This window comes from Amblyomma maculatum, chromosome 2 (genome assembly GCF_055883805.1).
Source record: "Amblyomma maculatum isolate TAMU_Amacu chromosome 2, ASM5588380v1, whole genome shotgun sequence".
Classification (NCBI taxonomy): Eukaryota; Metazoa; Arthropoda; class Arachnida; order Ixodida; family Ixodidae; genus Amblyomma; species Amblyomma maculatum.
The window spans coordinates 68,362,613-68,385,154 of NC_139345.1; the positions used below are offsets into that span (position 1 = coordinate 68,362,613).

A 22,542-nucleotide genomic window follows, 5' to 3' on the forward strand; every position below is an offset into this window, starting at 1 on the left:
TCGCCCGAACTTTTTCTTTCCTTTTTTCTTTTTTTTTTTTTTCCTCGCTGCTCGCGGAGGAAGGGGCCAGCGATCTTTGTTTTGCTCGTAAGTTACCTGCTTACGCGCAAGCGCGCCCTTCTCGATGGAGGCGTGTACGTGGTTCACGGCGCACGTACAAAGGCGACACGTCGTGTCGTTTGCCTGATCGGCGATTTTAATTTCGCCCTTGGAGGCCTATCTGCCATGCTTGTGCGCGCGCGTTGACATTGCTTGTTCGGCGATGATAGTACCAGCGCACGCCTCTCTCTCGGTGCCTGAGAGTCATCGCCTGTAGTGCCCCCCCCCCCCCCCCTCCCCCCACATTTTTTTTTTTTTTTTTTTGTTATGCGCGACGTAGTTTAAAACGCGGCGGCGCAGAGCTTCTCTCGGCACCATATTTCACGTCTGGGAGTGCGCCTCAGTAGCTGATTGCTAGCGTTGTGCGTCTGTTCTAACAACTGGGCATGCAGTGCTGACTCCACGTGTTAATCTAATCGCGCCTTCTTGAGCCACCAGTGGAGATCTCGGCGCCGCTCGCAGCCTTTGTTGTTTCGCCACGCTGTCTGTCTTCCTGCTGCTCGATGTGGACACGCAGACTTGGTTCCGTCCATTGTCTTTCGCTTGATGCGCACTTCATCGCGAGAGTGATGGCCCGAGCAGCGCGCGCTCCCTTGTTCTCCTGCACTTGGGGAGTTCAAAGCTGAGGTCATTTAATACCAAAGGGCCACTACTGCCGGCTCGCTCCGCTTTGCCAGTACGATTGCAAAAGGGAATGCTTTCTGCGCGTCCATACGTAAAATTTTTAGTGGGATAACAATAAGGTCCGATGCGTAGGTCTTCCAGCCGCGGAGAGATGATAAAAAAAGGCCGTGGTTTGGGGGGGGGGGGGGGGGTATCTCCCCTCCCGTTGCTGACGCGTTGTCGACGTAAATGCCAGCATCGGTGCGTCGCACTTGCGCGCTTGCCCAACGTGTGCCGCGATTCACGTGCGCTAGCGAAGCGCACTCTCTCCTCCTTTGAGGGGGGCCATCCTGCCGCGGCCCCAGACTCCCCGGCGCCTCCCGAACACGTGTTCCCCGACCTTGGCTGTCTCCGCCGCGCTCTGTCGTCGTCGTCCCCCTCTCTAACCTTCTGCCGGCATGCATTGAAACGGCGTTGGGCTACCCTCCCACCGCAGCCGCTGTGACATTTTTTTTTTTTTTTTTAAATCTTTTCTCAGGTGCCATCTGCAACTACTGCGTAATTCTTCAAGGAAGCCAGTATCCTTTGCAGCATCTTTATAGTGGTACCCTCATTGTTCAGCTGTGCCTGCAGGGGCGATGCCTCTACTGAGTCTTGTGAACCTTTTTTTTCTGTGGTCAGCCAACGTCTAAAGCTAGAAACGGCCGACGTGGCGGGCATGAGGGAACGTTGCAGAACTGCTGCGCATTTCCAAGAAATTTTCGTTCTTATAACTTTGTTACGTTTCGCGTAGCACGGCTTTTGTGTTCATTCGAAACCCTTTCGTCGGACGGTCATTTCAATCGTCACCTAAGGTGCACGGAACAGACACCTCTACACGTACTTACATGTCACTGCTTCACGACTTCCGCGGTCGGGTTCGGTCTGCGGCAGAGGGGGAAGAAAAAAACAAAAAAAAATAAAGCTGCGCCGTTTTCAGGGTACGCACATTTGCGCAATACAATCTCTTTCTTTATATATATATATATATATATATATATATATATATATATATATATATATATATATATATATATATATATATATATATATTTTTTGTTTTTTTTTTTTTTTTCGCCGCTGTCACACGGGGCTCGTGCGCATCTGCGCTTCGCTGGCGAAAGCGGCAGTGCCCGCACGGAGTCTTCCGCGTCGCGCGCGCGCGCGACCCAGCGCGTTGCATGCGTGCGAGCGCGTTAGGCCTAAGGTCACGCCTCCTCCGCGGGCGGGCAGCACGTGGCCTTTTCTCCCGCGCCCAGCCGCGTTGTGCGCCGTCGCGTTCAGTGCCTCTACTCCGACCCTGTCGCTACTACAGGGCGCCTTCCTATGTCGGACACTCCAAGTTCAGGCTAAACTACTTCCACTATTCTCAAACTAGGAGGTCGGGGCATACTGTGTTCTCGACTCTAGTCTGCAGAACTGGCAGCCCTTGGCCACCGTTAGGTATTCGAAGGGTACCGACATTGGCGTCACCACGTGGAGCGTGAAATGCAGAGGCGAAAAATTGTGTTCGTCGGACACAGTACGTGATTATCCTCTCACATTTTAGCAGCTGAACTGATCACGAAGGCAACGTAGTAACAGTCGCTGTGGATTTTAGAGGCGGTGTCATTGTATATTCAGTGCTTCGGAAACACTACCAAGCTGCAGAATGGCTTGTGGTAGGAAGTTAGCGCACTGTACCATTGATCACGATTATCGAAGGTCGCTTCGGAGCGCGCTACCTCTCCACGGCTTCCGGTATTTAGGTGCCCGGTCTCTGAAGGCACGATGCATTTTCCCTAGAACAAGGTTCATTCACTTGGGCTGCGGCGCTCTTTCACACCCTTTAGACACACGCACACTTAAAGTATATGATTTTCGCACGAGGTAGCTGCAACCGACGTAGGGCGTAAATTCGCCCCCTTCGGAAAGACTTCTTAATTTACTACCGCGGATGCGACGAGTGGAGAGACGCATCGCGCGCTTTGGGTGCGCCATGAAAAAGCAGCAGTTCGGGAAATAATATGCGCTCTCTGAAAGACGACAAACGGAAAACGTTTTTTCATCGCCGAGCAGCTGCGTAGATCGTGATGAGTGGTTGGAAATTGCAGGTGGTTTTCGCGCGCTCGTTTTGCGCACTTCATTTTGCAGAAACCGCCATATTTGGCCGAATTCTACTTTACGCCCTCCTTGTCTTTTCTTTCTGGCGGATCACCCTGTGCAGCATCATTTGCACCATCCAGTTTCATTTGTCAAAAAAAAAAAAAAAGAAAAGAAAGAAAACTGTAACTTGTGGCGATTATCGTTCTGAAACGGCACTATGTAAAAGCCCTGCAGTGAAAGACTTCGTATAGTACCCTGGAGGTTTATCGAAAACAAAACAAAAATTCCGCGACTCCCCTCTTCATTCGTGTAGCATTAAAACGCAGTATCCAACGAGTCATATGTCAGTAAGCGGCTGCACTGTTTTGCTTCCGCGAAACTATGATTTCGCAGTTGCAAACACGTGCTACTGCTGTCCTCATCGCCCACGCAGCTGAAGGTGTGGCAGTGCAGGCACAACCCGCTTGCCCCCGATGCTGGTTCAGGCGACCTTTGAGTGACTCGTCGCAGTCCGCATAACGGGATATTTAGCCGCGTAAGTGCTGCCCGTGGGCGCTGTGGTCGGATTGGGACGCGTGTATTCGGCTGCATTTGCTTGTCAGCCATTCTGACGGTCGAGTAAGCACGTGGCTACGCTAGTAAACTTTTGCGTTGCTATACGTTGCCGCCCTCGTACGCTGGAGCAGCGGTTGAGTCCAGGGTCGGTAGCTATTGGGTATGCTATACTTGTCCGATGCGGTCACATCTCGCCGGAGGTGTATCTCCAAGAGGCGGGAAGCGCTCCCGACGTAGTTGCGTGCTCAGCTTGCGTGGCTGTAGTTCTCCGGCGCGGCCGCCACGTGCTCGAGAGGGTCATCGCAACGTGCTGCGGTGGCTGGCACGACTCCTCTTACAGGGTTCCTTTATCGCCTCGAGCGACTAGAGAAACACTGTCACCGAAGGAAAAAAAAAAAAAAAAAAGCTTCCAAGAGCACTACAGAATAGAAATGCGAAAGCCTGAGCGTTGCGTCTGCCCACGGTATACATATATCGCGCACTCGTCCCGCACAGTGGAAATTTCCTTTCCTTGGCGCGCGCATTCGGTGCGGTGCTCCTGAAAGTGTGGAATTAGACGGTACACCGTCGCTTCTTTCGCGCGGTGTGCCTTGCTGTGCTCCTGCAAGTGTGGGATTGGTGCTCCGGTGGCGTGGCGTTCTCGTAGCCGCGTGAGATTCTCATGCTACTTGATTGGCGACTGTAACGTGGTAATCCATACTGAAATATCGTTAATACCGTTAATTAATGACAACTGCTCATGACTAAAGGACCTTGACTCTATTGATTAACCACTCTCTGTCTTTTTACACCTCACCACACTACACTTCGGATCATGGCGGGTGACTTCACATTAGGCGGCACATTTTGCGGACGCTTGCGGTGCTGACATAGCCTGGTAAGGCTTTCGCCTTAATAAAATATGCAGAGCTTGCAAATGGGGGCGTGGCTTTGCTCCCGCTAGTAATGAAGCCCGTGCGTGCGACTTGCACTGACATTGGAGCGGCCTTCGTTGCACACAATCGGAGCCTCGAGGAAAGGAATTTCGGCTAGCTCAGCATACGCTGACACTGCAGAGCACAGGCAAGTCTTTTGCGCTTAGCGTACGTAAAAGCTTTCCAGCGCTAAGGCATCGGCGCTCTTCGACGTGGCGCGCTCCGCGTGGAGCGGTCTTGACTCTAGCGAAGAGAACAGCCATTCGATTACACTGCAGGACAGGGTAGTTAGTGTTTAGATGCTTTTGGAAAGAAGCATCGCGACGACTGGGCCGGTTTGCTTCGTTTACAAGCGCTGTCGCGGGCAAATATCGTGGATCGCCGTGTAGCACGTTGTTAAGGCTGGATTTCTGTCGGGTTCGCAGCGTCCATCCGGCGTCTCTTTTCGCAACGTCTGCCTGCCTATAACTGTGCACGCGCAAGACCTTATCGCGGCCTCCGGGAAATCGTGCGGACAGCCCGACGACGTGGTCCGATGCGATCGGACGCGAGTGCCGCAATTCTCTCGTGTAGCAAGCGCGTTAGTTTCCGCGTGCACTCCGTCGACGGCGATTGGCTCGCGCCCAGGAGCGGAGCGGGCACACGATAAAAGCCCCCCCCCCCCCCCCCCCCCTTTTTTTTTTTTTTTTCCTTTTTTTTTTTTTTCGACGACCTGTACTCTCTCGAGCGATAAGGTTGGAGAAGGACCCGCTGCTGGCGAAACCCCACCGTCTCCCTCCGGATAAGCTCTGTAACGCCCGACGCACTACCCTTTGCTGCCCCCGTCTAGCACCCCACCACATAGAAGAGGAAAACGAGGAGGGGCGACTGCGTGTTGTACGAGGCTCACCTTTCCGCGAAGTGCTGCCACCCGTAGGTGGGAAATAAACGTTGCAGTTCCCATCGATTCGCGGCTTCACTCTTGTATGGGAATGCTAGCGGATCGAACAGTACAGCTTCGGCCATAGGTTCTCGGACACGCGAGTATGCTTTATGATCATTATTCGGGTTACGACGCGCCACCACCCATCCAGCGGTTTGGTTGAAAGCTTGGATGCTATGCTACATTGACTCCTCATAGCGCGTTTCGACAGTGAACCTTGTGACCTAAAAACTTTTGATTGTGGCTGTACACGCGCAGTTCCGCCTTCCTTGCATATGTGTGGTACCGCTGTGAGGACGCGACGCAGTTTGCATCACCCGTGTCTTCGTGATCTGTGCTCTCATATTTGATCTCAGCTGTTTCGAGGGGGCGGAGCACGCACGGTGTTCTGATTCGTTTCTCCTTGAGCGTGATATGCATATTACCTTTCGCCGATTGTAATGATATCTTTTTTAAGCTTCTCCCGTGAGAGGCACCGCGGCGTACGTTTAGACCTTGCGGGATTTCGACGGCCTTGTGTATCTCATGCGCTGATAGGAGTTGCGCCGCTCGCGCTGAGCGATCTCGTGGAACGCTTTATTGACGCTCTGCTGTCATCATCCAGCCTCTGCGCGATTTGCGGCATCCGTCCGCGTGCTTTCGCCGAATGTAGAAGTATAGTTGGTTCGTTGTCCCCGTTGTATGTACTGCGGAAGTGCCGCTAGCCCGCAACAGATTGTCTTGCGGAGAGATCGGTTTTTTTTTTTTTTTTTTTTTTTTTTTAACAAAAACAGCAAAGCAAAGCGCTTCCGCTTTACGACGCCGCGCGCTTTCGCCGATCGCGTTTTACGACTCTGCGCTCGCTCGAACCCCTCCGGTCCGATCCGGCGCGTTCGGGCTTTCAGGAGAGGCGCTTGAAAGCGATGATTGAGAGTCGCTGGTTTGAAACGGGGAGTGGTTAGGGGTTCCTTAAGTCGCAGTTGTTTCGTAGATTGGATAAAGAGGGCCAGGCTCGAGCTCTCCCGTTCCGCACATTGGACACTTGGCAGCACCCCGACCGGGGCGTTTTGATTAATTTTGGCCCTAGTGCACTAGATTGTTCACTACTCTGGCTAGCCAGTGGGTGTTAGAAGAAATGCTTAGCGGACTGACCAACAGCGATCGTCGTCCGTCTCCTCCTGCCCTCATCCGAGCAGAAAGAGGGGGCACGCCCACCGCTGCCATAAAAGCACGTGGCATGCGCTCCTTACTTTGACCGGGATAACTTCGTACCACAGATACCCCGTCTCCCTTCATTTTTCCCATACGCTCCGGTACTGTATTAGCTGCGAGGCCGAAGGCACGTGTTGTGTGGGGGTGTTTTGCTGGTGGGAGGGTGTCTCCCTCGTTTCTTCCTTTTTTTTTTTTTCCTTCCTTTATTTTTAGCCGGCTGCCCCTTTTTCCTGCCGTCGAGCAAGCTCGATAATAGAGGCGTCATTTTGACGCCTCCACCTGCCGCAACCGAGGCGCGAGCAGTCAGCCCATTGTTTGCCCGGCGAGCCCGTGATGCGTGTAGGCCGCAGTTCGGCTCCGGACGGCTGCCACAGCCAGCGCAGGCAGGAGAGGCGAGTCCGCTCTGTTCATCGCGGCATCCGCAGCGTCCATCATCCAGATTTATCCGCGGTTCGACTTCCTCTGAGCGCGCTTGTCCTGGGGGGTAACGGACGGCCACTGCCGAGCTGGGAGGCGAGGGAGGACGAAGGAGAGTGGAGGAGAAGGCAGCAGCGCCTTGCGAAACATTCCGCACTGCTCGCGCGCGGCGCAGCGTTTGTTTCGGAAGCTAGCAACTTTTTCTCTCGTCGCTTCTGAGCTTTTTTTTTTCCTCCTCCTTTCTCCTCCTCACGACCACCCATCGCCTTCGCGGCAATGCCGTTGCGTAGAGAAGGGCGGGCGAGGCTCCTGTGCCGTGACCCACTTTGCTCGTGGCAGGTAGCCATTGTTTCGTCGTCATCGCAGTCGGTTCGCTTCTGCATCGGGTTGCCGGTCGTCCGTTTCCTTTCTCTCCTTTTCTTCCGCGGCCAGCCCGGCCTACGCGCGGGGCCTGTTCTGGACTCTTCCAGGGGCGCCTTCCGCCCGTCTCCTATATATTGGCCCGCATAAATCTCGGCCGCACCGAGAGCATTTTCTTCTCCGCGTACACCTCTTTCGCAGCCAATCCGGTCGTGGTCCGAGCGCGCGCACATGGCGTGCGCATGTTTTTCTGCTTTGACCGCGTATCACGCCTTCGCTTGTCGTTCGCACGCTGCGTCTTCCACGCTCGCGTCCGTGCTTGTGTTCTGTTCGGAGCCCCCCGCCGTTTCTTCTTTGGTTCTGCATCCGCTGTTGATATGCTTTCCCGCTGGCACTCGCTCGGACCCTGGGTTTTATTAGCCTCGCACCTGGCGGGGAGTTGTCGTTTGTTTTATTCTTGTTTTCTGCGGCTTAGTGGTCGGTGCTTCATGTTTTTCTTTTTTTTTGCGCGATATTCTGACGTGCTAATAAAAGGGGTATTGCCTCGTGCTTTTTATTTCCTTCCTCTTGATCGGAAAGCTTAACCATCGGTAGTTGTTTTCGATGGAGTCAAAAGCGCACGAGATCTCAACACGCTGTGCGATTTAAGTGCGCGTCAGAGATCTCCATGTGGTCGAAGTTATTCCGAAACTATAAATTGCATGGTCTCTGTCTTTCTTTCACTCTTATAGTTTCTGCACAGGTGTCCGGGGAGAAGTGAGGTGACTACTGAGTCCCCCCCCCCCCCCCCCCCCCCATTCTTTTTTTTTTTTTTTCAGTAGAATTAGGCGCATTTCTTTGAATTATTAGCACCCCCGTTTTGTTTTATTTCGTTAGTCCTCGTCGAAGTTGCTTACATTTATATTTGTCCAGTATAATTGATAGAGCTCCGGCAGGTCGTAGGCTTAATTTGCCAGGTGGACCAGAAAGGTCCTAGCCAAGTCAATTCCCTACTGTGACGGAGTCTGCCCCGCCGTGGCGCAACGCCACCAGCACTATCTAGTCAGCCTTATCCAGTTCTCAAGGGGTCCTTTGGTTGTCTCCACAGCCCTCTCATCCCACTGTGTCGCATCACTGTCCACCGCAGCTATGCCTTGTTGCCAGACGTTCAGGCCATTGTGTAACACAGGCCACCATTTTTGCGGGTGCGCTGACCATGTTTACTTATTGTGCGGGTTACTTGGACACTGAGGTTATAACTCCGTACAGTTATTGTTCTTTGACAAAAAAAAAAAAATGAAAGTAGTCGGCTCTTTCTAGCCAATTTGACTTTTTTTTTAGGCGGCAAAGGGCGCATCTATCGGCGAGAAAAATTGGATTTGAAAATCTTCCCGCCGGTCGATCCACACGCGTGACGTTGGCGAGTGGAGCGAGTTGCCGCTCTCCCTATCTAAGCTGCGTTTTAAAAGCCCCACTTTCGGAATCTTTATGATTAGAACGCGATATCCTCCCTGTTAGTCCAAGGCAACTTCGTTTAGCGTCCGGGGCGGCCGGTCGCTAGCATCCCGGCTAGCTTCAGCGTGCTCTAGGCAGAGGCACCCGTTTGAATGGGAGCCCCAAAGTGCGGAAAGAGTTCAGTCGCGTCGCTTGGCCGCGCACGCTCCGTCGGGGAGGGCGGAGAGCTCGTTGCGCGCCCTTCTTGGAGTTGCAGCGCGGCGTACTTGTACGTGACTGGCGCTGTGCTGCTTGTGTGTGTGCGTGCATTACATACAGCCGTAAGTCCCACAGGCGAGTGAACTCGGCCAAACACCGTGTGCTTTGCCTTGCCGGCGGGCGTGCATAGAGCAGGGCGACGAGCGACTGTCGGGCCGCGCGTACCGCGGTACTGACTGTACCTGAACAACTGCGTGCGGCCAGCGTGGTCCACGTCGTCGTGCTGTTCCGAGTCGCGGCGTGGCGTGCTCCAGTTGCTGCTCCGGCCCCCTCCGAGAAGCAGCCCCCTTCGCCATCTCTCTCTTTTCCAAGTAGCGGCGCGCGCACCTCTTCTTCCTCCTCCCGCTTTGCCCGGGCAGGAACCAAGAGTCCCGGGACAGCAGTTCCTTTCTTTTTGCCGATTGTACACCACCCCGTCCTCTTTATTCATTTCTTCCTGTTGTGTATCTTTTTCCTTCCGTCCGCGGCTGTCACCAGCGGCCTCAAGTCCCCCTCCCCTTTGTTTGTTGGCCCGTAGCGCTGTACGCGCGAAGCGACCGACACTCGTCGGTTCCCGGGAAAGGCTGCTCGCGTGGGCGTGATACGCTAGTTTGTCGTCGCTTGTTCCTGGCATCATCGAGCGAGCACCTGGAAAGAAGTCCGCGCTATGTGGTCTCGGCTGGCTGTAGCGGTGTCCTCGTTTTTGGTAGCCTCCGCCTCCGAAAAAAACCTCCGCAAGCGGAGCTTTCGCAAAACGCATCGCATTGTGCAGCTTCACTCGTTCTGCGCCTCTGACGTCACGTTTCAGTAGTCCGTGTAGAAGGGATGTGTCGTTGTTTAGTTCGAGCGACGACGGACGCAAGAAATCGCCATGAACGGCACCTTATATAGGTGTTGGCTAACGTGGTGTTGGCTAACGTGGTGGAGTGGGTTGAGAAATCCAGAAGAGGTCTGCGCACAAGTGGGCGTGTCTCGCTCGAGAGCTGTGTAAAAGAGCCGCTCAGAACCACGCTTCTAGCTCGGTTTATCGTGCCACCGGGGCTACTGTCGGGCGATAATGCACCCCCTAAGCTGGCTCGAATCACCAGAGAACGAATCGCGGCCTACCGCGTGCTTATTCGGACAATGCTTTCCTTATCGGGCCGACCTTCGCTTTCCGCCGTGGCTTTGGCGATTGCGGCCGATCGTTTCTGTCAAACGAGGACGTGTGAGCGCGCATTGATTGGATAACGCCACTGTCCTTTTCGTTGCTTATCGTGATGCGGGGGCCGGTCGTGGTTGTTTCGTGCCATGTGAAAGAATGAATAAACGAAAGAGGTAAACAAGCAGCGGCATTGTCTGGACTCTGTTGGCGCCTCGTTGTGTTCAGCCACTTGTCAAACCGTGAAAGGCCTTTGTTAGCACTTGCATACAGGAAGAGGGTGCCGGCAGTATTGGTTTACAGGAGCTCCGCGGAAACGAAGTATTGATTGTGCAGTGACGTTTAAAATGCGATGTTTTGAAAAGCCGCCCTCCGACAGTCACCCGTGAATCCGCTCTTGCATATCGCGTGTTGCTTCCAAGCCCGTCTTTTCTGTCCTCCCAATCCCCTTCAGTTTTCTTTCCCGTCTCTGGCAGTCGCGTTTCGATGGACGTGGAACCCATAATCGCGCTCTTGTGTGTCCTGCAACGTAGGCGCAAGTTAAAGAACCCTGTGTGTGTGTGTGTGTGGGGGGGGGAATCGGTTCCTTCACTGCGGCATTCTCATAAACCACGATTTTCTCAGGGACTTTAGACTCCATGATTCACTGTTAAAGTTCTCTTTTTATGATTATCGGTATTTTAATTAACATGTGAACACTGAAACATACCTCGGCTCTAATAGAGGAGACCGGTTCTGCTTCATTACTATTTTTGAGAATTTCCTTCCCTGAATTCAGAGAAGGCCACTTCGCTGTAACCAACGAAGTCCGAATTTTCTCTCCTTACTGCACTTTGACCGATGCGATTCTGCCGCCAAGCGAATCGTGCAGTGCGCGTTAAGTCGCGTTTTGTCTACGGGCTTGTCTTTACATTTAAATTGCACATAGCTATGCGATCTCTCTCTCTCTCTCTCTCTTTTTTTTTTCTTTTCTTTTTTTTTTTCCTTGGGGCTCGCAAAGCCTCCCCGCGGGTACTACCACTCCAGACACGGCCTCTACGACGTCTTCAGACAAGTGCAGCGTGAACTGGCCGGATTCGGACCAGAACGACCGTAGTACGCTGAAATCCCGCTGAGACGAACTTCCCGTTAATTCGAATCAATGTTGTGTGCCCTTATAGCTTCGGTTGTAATACGCATCGCACAGAACTGTCTCAGAGGAAAAATGCAGGATGGCGTCGTTATGGAACATCACTCCACTCTTTGTTATCGCTTGGCCGTCCGAGCAAAGCTGCACACGCAGTGGTGTTCTGAGGGCAGGCATGGATGGCGTCGTCAGCTGCGCTTGACGCCTTGTCGTTGCGACGAAAAGTGAAAGCACCTCCGTCTCCGATACGAATGAACCGCGTTGTCTCAGGCTGCCGCCTTTATCGAGCGCAGCTGTGTGCGCGAGTGGGCGTCGTCCGGCGCGCAGCTGCGACGTTCTGGATGATAGCGTCTCGCGGTGGCTGTGGGGCAATGCCGAAGGAACCAGCCACTGCTGCTCCCCCTCCGCCTTCCCGGTAGACAACGTGCTCTGTAACCTTATGTCGTTCGCGGCGGCACTGTTTTCCCTGCGGGAAAGAAGTGGGGGGAGTCTACGAGCAGCCTCGTTAAAAGTCAAGTTGCTGGGCGTGTGTTCGTGGTGGCACGTGGTTTGGTTAGGGGCTTAGCGCGCGATGATTATATAACCGCCCTGAAAACGCGGCTGCTCGTTGCGGCAGCCCTGCGTTATGGAACCCCCCGACCGCAACTTCGTGGCGTGTGTTGTGCGGACGTTGCGTTTGGTTTGTCGGGATTGAAGTTTCGGAACCGCACGTGCCACAGTCGAAGGGCTTCGAATCCATGTCCGCAACTCCGGGGCAGGAGGATAGAACCTAAGAAAACGGTGAACTGTAGTTGTGGTACTTAGTTCAGAATCCCATTATTAGCTGAGGAATGGGTATGCTGGGTTATTTTGACAGGATCACTCCACGTGATCTAAGGTGGCCGACTCTCCGCACTTTGGGAGTTCTTTACCGCGCGCTGACGCTGTGCAGCACACGGGCGCTTTCTCTTCACTTTTTCGCCTCTGCGACGAAAACCATGAGCAGCACCAGAGTCCTTGCAGTTCTAAGCTGCCGCGGGGCAACTGGATGAGGCGCGACGCACGTGTTCTTTTTGAGTTCTCGTACCCCGTGGCATTCCTAGTCGAGCTGTCACAATAACTGCCTCGGGTTCGAGTGTCCCCGGTCATTTTTAATTTATACCGCTGCGCGCGAACATGGCACATGTGTCGGCGCGGCAAAAAAAAAAAAAAAAAAAAAAAAAAAAGAGAGAGAGAGAGAGAGAGAGAGAGAGAGAAACGCATCGCGTAACAAAGAGAATTAATAGTCCTACACTTGTCGTTGCCGAGTTGTCTGCGGATGCCTCCGACGCCCCGCGGCGATGCGCCGGGGCCAGCAGGAAACGCGTTCACTGTGCTCGCGGTGGATTGATGGCGTGGCGGTGAACTGTTGTCGCGTGGTAGTGGGGGGTCGTCGAACACTGCGGCAATGCCGCTTGCTTGTTGGGGAGCGTCGTTGTTTGCTCAACTCCTCGCCGCCCGTCGCGCTGCGTCCGGAGTATTTTAATTCCCTCTGCCAGCCTTATACCTCTGTTAGGTTACTGACTTTTTCATTCTGTTTTAGACAGATCGCTTCAAGACCTAGCTGTAAATGATGCCGTAGCTAGCCCGTCGGTGACAGAACTGAGTTGTGAAAACCGCTCTGATACTTATTGCAACAACGCTTTCACTCTTTGTCATTCAGTCGCAGAAATCATGCTACAGCTGAGCAGTTTGCCGCGTATCTTCATCGTGCCGTAAGTTTGTCAGCCGACTGATCCGTTTCACTTCAGCTGCTGCGGTCCTGCCTGCATAGTCTTATGTCAAGTCCGGGCATGCCCCTCTCTCGTCCACTGCTGCTCCGCCCGTGTGTTCCGCGCTGGGCGCGCTCGTGTTTACCGTGGCGTTTCTCTCCTCGTGCTGAAGTTGGGCCACTTCCCGGTTTGTTTTTGCGCCCTCCTCCCCACTCCCATTACTTAGCCCCTTTCGTGCGGCGCGGTCGCCGTCATGCGCCGGTGTGTGCCGTTTCGGAAGCCCCGCGCTGTTGCTATACTGCCTGCTGCAAGCTTCGTCGTGCTGCTCCCTCCCCCTCCTATCCCCCAGCGTTTTGCGCTTGCCTTACGTTTTTTTTTTTTTTGTTGTTTTTTTTTTATTAGTGTTACATTTCTTGCGGGATATCTTTTTTTTTTTTTTTTTCACCGTTTTGATCTTCACCCTCTGTACGCTTTTTTTTTTTCTTTTTTTTTTTAATTCTTCCGTGCTGCTTACGTTACTCGAGTCTTCCGTTATCTCGCAACATGCTTCCGCTTTGTGCAGGAACAGCGAGTGACTGCTCGGTTTGTTTCTCCGTCGCTTGCGGCGGCTACGACCTCGTCATGGACGGTGATGGCCTGAAGACTTCCTCAGGAAAAAAAGAAAAGAAAAACAAGTTTGATCGCAGAAATCGCACTACCGCCGATAATAACCGTTGGTCGAAGCTGCGAAGGCGAAAAGAACTTCCGTCATTAGTGATCTGTCGTGTTTTGAGCGAGTTCCGCAGCATGCCGCGTGTCAGACGAGTCTCCGTTAACGAGGTTGGTATTATACCGTGCTTCTCCTCCTTCGCTTCGCCTTGGTGTTTATGGGCGAAGTGACCGACTGCGCACAACTGGGCCTTGGCGATATGGAGAATGGAGGTCGGGCGATCCAAGCCATGGGGCAAAGATCGACACGGTCGGACCTCGTGAGATATTTTTCCCATGAGAACCATGTATATCTACGCCCAGTAGAGTACTTTCGTGGTGCGAGTAGTCTTCTCCAATAAAACTCTCTTCTACTTTCTACAAGAGAGATGTCATTTGTGGAGGTGTTGGCAATCCGTTTTGTTTCTGTTAAGGAGCCTATTTGGCTTCTAAAGACAAAATCTCGGCTGCTCGTGAAATATATGAGACGCATCAAGCATCGTCGTTCTCATTCTGTCGGCGACTTGAAGCTGCTGCCGGCACCGTGTGTTAGCTAAGTGGAACGGGTACCCGACCGCTTTGCGGCTGTAATAAAAACAAGTGGGGCAGGAGAGGTGGGTCCCCGGCCGCCCTTGGATAAGCCGCGCTGCTGCCCAGATAATCGCCGCCTTATTTACGGAATTCTCCCCCTTCCCTCCCCGAAGCGCTTCCGTGAAGGCGAAGATGACCCTGCTCGGCCCGGTCACGCCGCCAGAGGAGCGCAATGCTGCGTATGCATCGTTTGTACAAATCTCGACAGATACGTCGGTGATGAGTTTTTCGGGAGAAAGTTGCATTTTTCGTCGAGCATCCGGCCGCAGAATGATCACAAATGGTCTTCCTCGCCAGTGCATGTCGCCGGGCACACGAAGACACCGCACGTTTGTCGACAGTGTGTCAGTCGGTCAGTACCTCTGTCGCCATCCGTGCACGGCGATGCGGGGCGAAAACGGCGCTGTGCACTGACTACGCGCATGGGAGGTGAGATTGCACGGAGGAAGACCCGCGTATCCGATCGCGGCTGCTGCGGCCTCTTTCCTCTACTGTCGCCTTAGCACGTCGAACGAGGGAGGAATGGGCGGAGACCCGGGCGGAGAAGGCGCAGCAGCTCACTGGGTTGCCGGGTGGCGGCGCGTGCTGTTTTGCCGCTTCGCACGCGCGCGCGCGCGTTCACTTGCCGGTCCAGTTTTCTTGCGCGGCGTTTCCTTGGAGGGGAGGGGCGCGAAGCGTTTCTCCACCGTCGCTCCTGCCCGGTCACGGCTCTCGAGATCCGTGCGACCTGCTTTTCTTTTCGCGGCGCTGATTCGATGGTGGCCGAGAGCGAGAGCTGCCAGATTTATTTCGCTTTTGCCTTCCTTTTTACCTTCTTTATTCGCTGCTCCCTCTGTCTACTACCTGGATTGCCCGGGCCGCTGCAGGAGCGGCGCGGTTGCTCTCAGGTGTCGCCCCGCGGCACGGGATCGTTACCGTGAGGGCACGCGGCGAAGCCTTTTCGCCTCCTGGTTGCCGCTTTCCCTTGCTAGCTGCCGCGCCCGGCTGTGTCCGTCCGACGTTGGGACGTTTGCTCACTGTGACGCGTCTCCAAGGCGGCGAGGGAAGTGAGGTTAGTGTGACAGACGTCTCGGTGTGACGTATTGAGAGCAGTGGGAGATGCGGCGGTCTCTTTGCGCTCGGCGAAGCGACGAACGTCGTCGGCGACACGCCCCCCTCCCCCTCGCTCTGCCATCTCCGCGTCCCATATGTCACGTTTTCTTCCTCTTCCCTGTCGAACGAGCAGCGCTTGTATTCGCTTTGGGCGAGTGCCGTGTTGAGAACGCGTGACAAAACAGGGCCGCTGGGTGGGGTAGAGATGGCGCATCGGAAAAATTTTGCAGGTGAAGAGGGAAAGAAGGTGGCGGAAAGGACACACAGAGCATTTTCTGCTGCCGGGCCTGGAAGCGTTTCACGGCGATGCGGAGAGAGAAGAAGAAACCAGAGCCCCCCTCCCCAATCTTTCTTGTCTTCCTTGTGGCGGTGCTGTGCGCCTTGCTGTTCTCGATCTACGTGCGCGCGGCAAATCGCGGACGAACGGGTTGAAGCGGCTGCTGCAAGCGTACGTCGTATGAGGGCTGTCCCGGTTATTTTCCCCTTTATTTTCTTTTTCTCTCCTTGGAGCGGCAGCGGGCTGTCTTCTCTTCCTCCCTTTCATCGTTGCTGTTCTTCCTTTCCGATTTGTGGTCGATCTCTCTCGAAAAGCGCGCTCTCGTCAGAGGCGGAAGCGAGCGGAGCGCTGCTCGCTTTGCGGGTGGGCGTGGCACAGCGCCACATCTGTACGCCGGCCGCTGCTGGTTCCTTTCCGCCGTCGCAGCTCTTCTACTGATTCGCGAGTTCCTCGTGGTACTCTTCCGTCGCCGCAGCGCAGGCTCCTTTCTGTGGTCCGTCATCTTGCGCCGTCTACCTGGACAGAGAAGAGACGCGGTCGCTTTTCCGGATGGTCCTTCGGCGCCGTGTTCTGCTTTTCCTGTTTCCCCCCGTTTCCGACTTCCTTTTATTCCGTGACCGGTTCCGACATCTGTACTCCGTTTCCCGAGCTGTTTGCAGCACCAAGAGAGGTTAGGGCGACCGGGGCCAATCAGAATAGCGCGCAATAAGTGGCATTCCCTGCACGCCCGTCGTCCGCGGTGTGTGGTAAGAGCACACGTATTTGCGCCCCTTCCTGATTGGCCCATGTCGCCCTTACCTTACCTAGTGCTGCAAACCACTTCTGAAACGAAGTACAATGTGCACTGACATCGCACAGCACACGTTTAAAGAACCCCAGGTGGTCGGAATTTCCGGAGCCCTCCACTACGGCGTCTCTTATAGCCTGAGTCGCTTTCGGACGTTAAACCCCACAAACCAACCATTTGCTAAAATCTGTTGTCAGCTTCTCTGCGAAGCTTTTTTTCTTCTTTCTTCTTCTTCAGCCAAAAGGTATCGTTACCACGACACTTTCGTAGTCTTAGGTACCAACTTTCGTAGTCTTAGGTAGCCCCCTCGCCGAAGTGGTACCAACTCCAGCCTCCACCGACAGAGACGCTAACTTTGCAGGGCTGGCACGTGCGTGCATTCACAGTGGTTCAAACCGCTGATGTTGTCGCCCGATGCATCGTAATTTCTGTCTTGCGGCACAAATTATTTCCCGCTCGAGCGAGCGTCGTCATCGCTTCAACAGTGGAAGGAATTTTTCGTTTTTCCAACTGGCCCTAGACGCTCTGCGTTTGTGTTGATAGTTGTTGTTGCTGCTTACTAAGTTCACTTACTTTCCCGGCGCTGCGGAGTCCGTGCGTTTACCGTTGGGGCCATTACCGTAATCGACCGTTCGTTCAACCCATCTATTTGTTTTCCGCCGACTGCGGCAACGTCCGGTCACTGACGCCTCGTAGCAGCACCGTCCGCTTTTCGCCCGTAATCTCGCCTCTTTTGCTCGGCCGGCTTTGTTTGTCGGTGAGGCATCGACTGGCGACGACCGAACGTGCTGCGACTCCCGTTCTCCCCGCCCTTTCCCCCTTTGCTTTGCAGTGAAGACAGCGGAGGACGATGCCGCCATGCTTATCGGGCAGTGGAATGGCGGTGTTCGCTTGTCACGCGTTCTGTACGCGCGCACATGCTCGGAGGGGATAAACAAAATGGTTCTCTTCCCGGAAGCCACCCCAAGGTTGAGGTCACTGGGCGTGGTCGGACCCGCTCGTCACTGCCGTTCGATTTAATTGCCGTTACGATCGCATATCGAAGAGCGTTCGTATAGGGCAGCCAGTCCGATACTCACGTTGGTTCCACCGTCTGTACGGACTTGGTGAGCTTTATTAGGAAGCTTTAGAAGACTGTCCGAGCAGACTGGCATGCACGCTAACCGTACCTAGCCACACCCTATCGAATAGGGTAATAGCGGTGCGCATGCGCACAACGCTCCGCTGAAAGAGCGAGGGGGTGCGTGTTTCGTTTTGGGCAAGGTAGCATAGCATGCCGGTGTCTCTAGGAAAAACTTCTAAGCTAAGCTAGGCAGGAAAACAATTGGGGGGGGGGGGGGGGGGTGGAACACGCATGTGCCGTGTAGAGTGCGATTTTCGTGTAAGATGTGTGGAGGGACGAAGTGAGTAGAGACGCTGTGGGCTTGCTAGCGCTAAGGTAAGCGATGGTGTAAGCTCGAGCGAAACCCGTTTGCAATACTCCAGAGGGGAGCAATTTCGACTACTCCCTCGCCATGACAACGACGGATTTTCCAGAGAACGGGGTCTCTAACGCCAACGCGTCTAGTCTGCAGGAGGCAGAGGTTGGGCGGACGCTGACCGTGGGAGCTTTTCAAAGCACTAACGTAGTCAAGATGATTGGTTTAGGCACCATACAAATCCGTCTCTCACAGAAGTTGTTTAGTGGATCTCTCTAATCTCTGCACATCACCGAGAAAAAAAAAAGGCACTCAAGCACCATCAGTAAAACCAAGCATGTAGCAGCTGCGTCGTACCAGTATTCGTCACCTATGGGGCAGAGACGTGGAGGCCAACCAAAGGGGTCAGCTTAAATTTATGACAACGCGGAGAGGTATGGAACGGACAGTCCTGTAACGTTAGACAGGGAAAGCGTAGCGGGGGGTGGCATAAAAATGTCGGTGGATGAGAATACGAAGTTTGTGGGGAGGCAGCTGGCACACTTTGCCCCGCAGTGGGTACAGTCGAGCTGATGATAATGATATTTTTATGCCAGCTTTTCATTCCTTTGAAAATGCATGCAATTTGTCTATAGGGCCAGGCAAAGTGCAGCCCACTTCATAACTACATCTGTGTAGGCCAGATTACACTGCGGGAGCTACGAGCGCCCTCAACCGCAGCAGCAAATCTATCATGCGTGTTAGCAAACGAACTATCAAAAAAAGGGGGGGGGGGGGAATCTAAGTGAACGTGTGCAGATAGAGAGGTTTAGTGGCCCTTAAGGTCTATTCACACTTGCGATTCGCGAAGGACGCGCGACCGGCAGTCGCATGCGACCAGAGAGCAACCGATGTTCACACTTGCGAATGCGACTTGCGGATTGCTTTCCACATCGTAGTAAAGCTAGCTTACGTTCACGTCAGCTGAGCCGCTGACTGGCTTAACGGTTTGCGACCAGCAGTCGCGTGACTGGAAATCGAGTATTGCCCGAACGGCCCGCGGCAGTCGCTTTTCGACCAAAACGGTCGCGCGACCGCTGCGAGTCGCACGTGTGAACGGGTATCACCTCTCGTAGTGCCGCGATACGCGAAATGGGGGGCGCAGTAACGGCTTTACTTTTCGGTGGACACCTGAATCACGCCTCTAAGGAAAGTAGTAAGGTGGGAGGGAAAGAAGGAACAGGAAAGGAAGGAGGTGTCATAAGAGTGCTTCGAAATAGTTCCGACCATCCGGAGATCTTTAACGTGCGCTGACATCGCACAGGACGCGGGTGCCGTGCCTTTTACACTTCACACTTGCCGCCGGCGGGCTGTTGCAAGAAAACCTCGTTGGCTGAGAGAAGGAGAGGGGCAGGCTGCTGCTTCCGCTTCGTGGGGCCCGTTGGAACGTCCCACCCAACGGTGTGACATTCCCGGCGCTGCTGCTCTAACTAGGCGGTCCTCTCACTCTCTTCCCCGCGTTGCTCTGGTCGGGCGCGATGCTCAAGGGGCACTTTTTTTTTTTTTGCCTGCAAGGTGGCCGCCATTCGTGCCTAGCGCTTTTCCCTCCCGTGGACCCTGTGAATGGGGCAGCGTGCTTCTTTCTCACAGGGTGGTGATTCTTCGCGTTTCGGTGCGGCGGCGGGGTGCGTCCCCCTCCTGTGGTGCCGAGTTGCGTTTCCATTCAGGGCCCGTACGTCTTCCGCGCTACGGGCTCTCTTCTCTTTACTCTGGCTGGACCCGTTCTCAGTCAGCACCACCCCCTCTGCAACGTCGTGTATGTCACGGGCACGCATTGTGGAGTCTCCCTCTCCGTCAGTGGGCTGCGCACACTGGGCGGGAACCACGGACCTTCTTTAGATGTATATATATATATATATATATATATATATATATATATATATATATATATATATATATATATATACTTTCATCATTTCCCCGTGGCCGTGCTGTTTTCTCTTCTTTCATTTTTATCTCTCGAAAAATGCGTGATTTAGGTGCGTGTTTGTCTTTGGAGGTGAGCGCTTTCTTTGCCTCTGGGAGCAGCTCTCCCTGGCTTCTGTTGCTGCCGCGGTTCGTTCATTCCCGAGGGCGTAGTTGTTTGTCGGTTCTCGGTCCCTCGGTGAATGGACCCGTGCGCGCGAAGCGCAGCACAGATTTCGTAGGGCGAGAGTGTAGAGGCTGGTGGCGGCGGGGAAGAGGAGAGGAACGGGAGGCCGCGATGCTGGGACGACACCTGGACGATCGGCGGGCCGCGTGGTGGTAGTAGGGGAGAGCTGCGTGTGTTGCGTTTTATTTATTATTGATTGCTCCTTTTCGCCGTCTTCTCGCTGCTTTTCACCCAACAGCAGCAGCGCGCCGAGAGTCGGCCAGGTTGATGGCTGCCCTTTCCTTGCTTCCCGCCTGGTGTTTAATCTTGCTTCTCTGCCGGCGGAAGTCGGGTGCTTTGCTCGGTCGGCTCCCGAGATTCGTGATCGGAGAACTGGCAGCAGCTGGTGTGTGTGAACTGGAGGGGGCGAAGGGTGTGGCCCCTCCCACGTGTCCCCCCGCCGAGAGATGCCGGTGGCGACGGAAAGGGCTCCCATCTGTCGGCTGCCACCACTGTCTCATGCTCTTTTCCTTTTTTTAAAAACCCAGCATTGCAGATTTTGTTCAAAGCGCTTGGATTTGTTCTTTTTGTGATCTATTTATAGCAATTGGCCGTATCTTTCGGTGCGTGTACTTCTTTTTTCTTCACTAACTGCATGGTGACGTGAGTTACGCACCGTGTCGAAGCTTTCGAGCGGGGTCTCTTGCTCCATTTTGTCGCGGACTTTTCCAGTGACGCGCCGTTGGCAACGGCCGCTGACTTTGCCGTGTCATCCGTGGCACGCAGCTTGGCAGCGGGATGGTTGCGCGTCTTTGCTGTGACGCAGTGACGACGATGGCCGGGCGTTTTTTTCCCCGGAGGTCTTCGTCGCCCTGTTCCGTTTTATCGCGCGGGTCGTGTCGGTGGTGCGCGTGCGTGCGTGTGGTCCTGGCGCGCGCTCGGGGCCATCGCACCGACAAAGCGGACACTCAACCTGCGGCCGATGAATCGCCCCTGCCTGCGGGTCCCTTGAGAGTGGTTGCGACGCGAACGCCGCTGCGTTTTCTCCTTCGCGCCGAGACGGCGCGCGCGCGTGTTGTAGCAGAGCAGAGGTCTGCGCGCGCTTTTTCGCCGCCGCCGTGGCGAGTGGGCGTCGGCGCGCCGGTGGGCGTTTCTCGCTCAAGGAGAGCCGCCGCCGGGTGGGGGTCACTTCGAGCTGGGGCCAAGCGGTTCCGGTCAAGTCGACGACCTCGCTGTCGAGGGGAACGGGTTGCCGCCTCTGGGCCCTGTGGTGGTTGGCCACTGCACATCGCCGGCGGCGCTTCCGACTTGCACGTCACTGTATACCTGGGATATATGTCCCGTATTGTCTCATATCGCCCTTTTCTCGAAGGGAATCCGCGCTCTTTGGCTTGCTTGTTGTATATCGCGAGATATCGCTGTTCTGCTGCGATATAGCAGTTTGGCAAAATAGGTTCGGGGAGCCCAGGCCGCACGCGGATTTGGGGTGGCGAGTGAATACTGACGGACGGATGCCTTGGGATGCCAACTGGCTTCGCGATTCTCCAATGCTGCCCCCATTTCGCTCGCTCGTGGTCGCCGCACCCCCCGTCACTGGCGGGACCGCGTCGGCATCCTCCCGATGAATCATGGTTCTTGCCCCTCGACGGAGAGGTCGCTTTCCGCCGCAAGAGCAGCAGGCGGCGGCGGGACGACGACACGGCTGCGGACGGCGACCGGTACGGTGGGTGAGGGGAAAGGCAGGACGTGGTTGCTGCGGCGAGGAGCCTCGGCGCCTCAGCGGCGGCTCCGAGGACCGGGCGCCTTCCACAGCTGTCGGCACCATCTGCCCGGGCCAGTGTCGCACCTGTCCCGTTTAAATAGGTGCGCGCCACCTGGCACCATGTGGGTCGACGGACGCGCGTCAGCTGCCGCCGCCTCTCTCTCTCTCCTTCTTTCTTGCGTGCCACATGCGGCCCCGCACGTGCTTCGCGCACGACCGACCCGCGCATCCTGTTGTCCATGTCCGACCTGTTGATGAGGGCCTCCCGACGCGGCGGTGGCACGGTCTACCTGTCCGAGCTGTCATGGATTCGTCTTGAGGGCAGTGCTCAGAGGGACGTAGGGCGTCGCCCCTGCAGTGACCTGGAGCTCCAGCCCTTTACGCGATTAGACTGAAACTCGTGATGGGAGGCCGCGCTCCCTAGCAAAGTTTGCAGACACTGCCTTCAGGAGCTCCTGTGTGGCACCGCTTTGTTCGCGGCGCTGTGCGCACCTGGTTTGGGTGCTCTGAGCCATAAGACTGGCTCGTGTGATACTGTTGTGGATATCATTTTGTTGATAGGCTTCCGAGTTTTTAACACGATAATGTTACAGTCCTCGTTAATCAAAAAAAAAATTACAAGGGTTCAACGCTACTGAAACAAATATTGAGCGAAAGCATTAGCTGCGGGTGACTGAGTGTTCTCTTTTTCTTCTTCCTCAGCCCACATATAAAGCCCCGCTTTAACCAACCGATATGAACGTGCCTTAGTGGCCTTTAAGGGTAACGTGAATGGCAGGGTCCTGACAGGCTGATTCTGACATAACCGTCCCATGTGAAACGAGAGACGAAAGTTGGCAGCTCCTGCCAGCCCGTGTGTCACGTGGGTAAGACGTAACTGCGGCCGGGTCACGCGAAGGCTTGAAAGTGCGAGTAGTATTGCTTTCGCAATAAAAAATACGGCCGTCGGCGCTGGCAGGCGGTAG

General features: G+C 54.7%; 1 protein-coding gene across 1 annotated transcript in view; it reads left to right on the top strand.

The window, feature by feature from the left end:
* Positions 1-22,542, top strand: part of LOC146198914 (Krueppel-like factor 13) — a 33,330-nt gene that overhangs the window by 1,522 nt on the left and 9,266 nt on the right. The window lies entirely within an intron of this gene.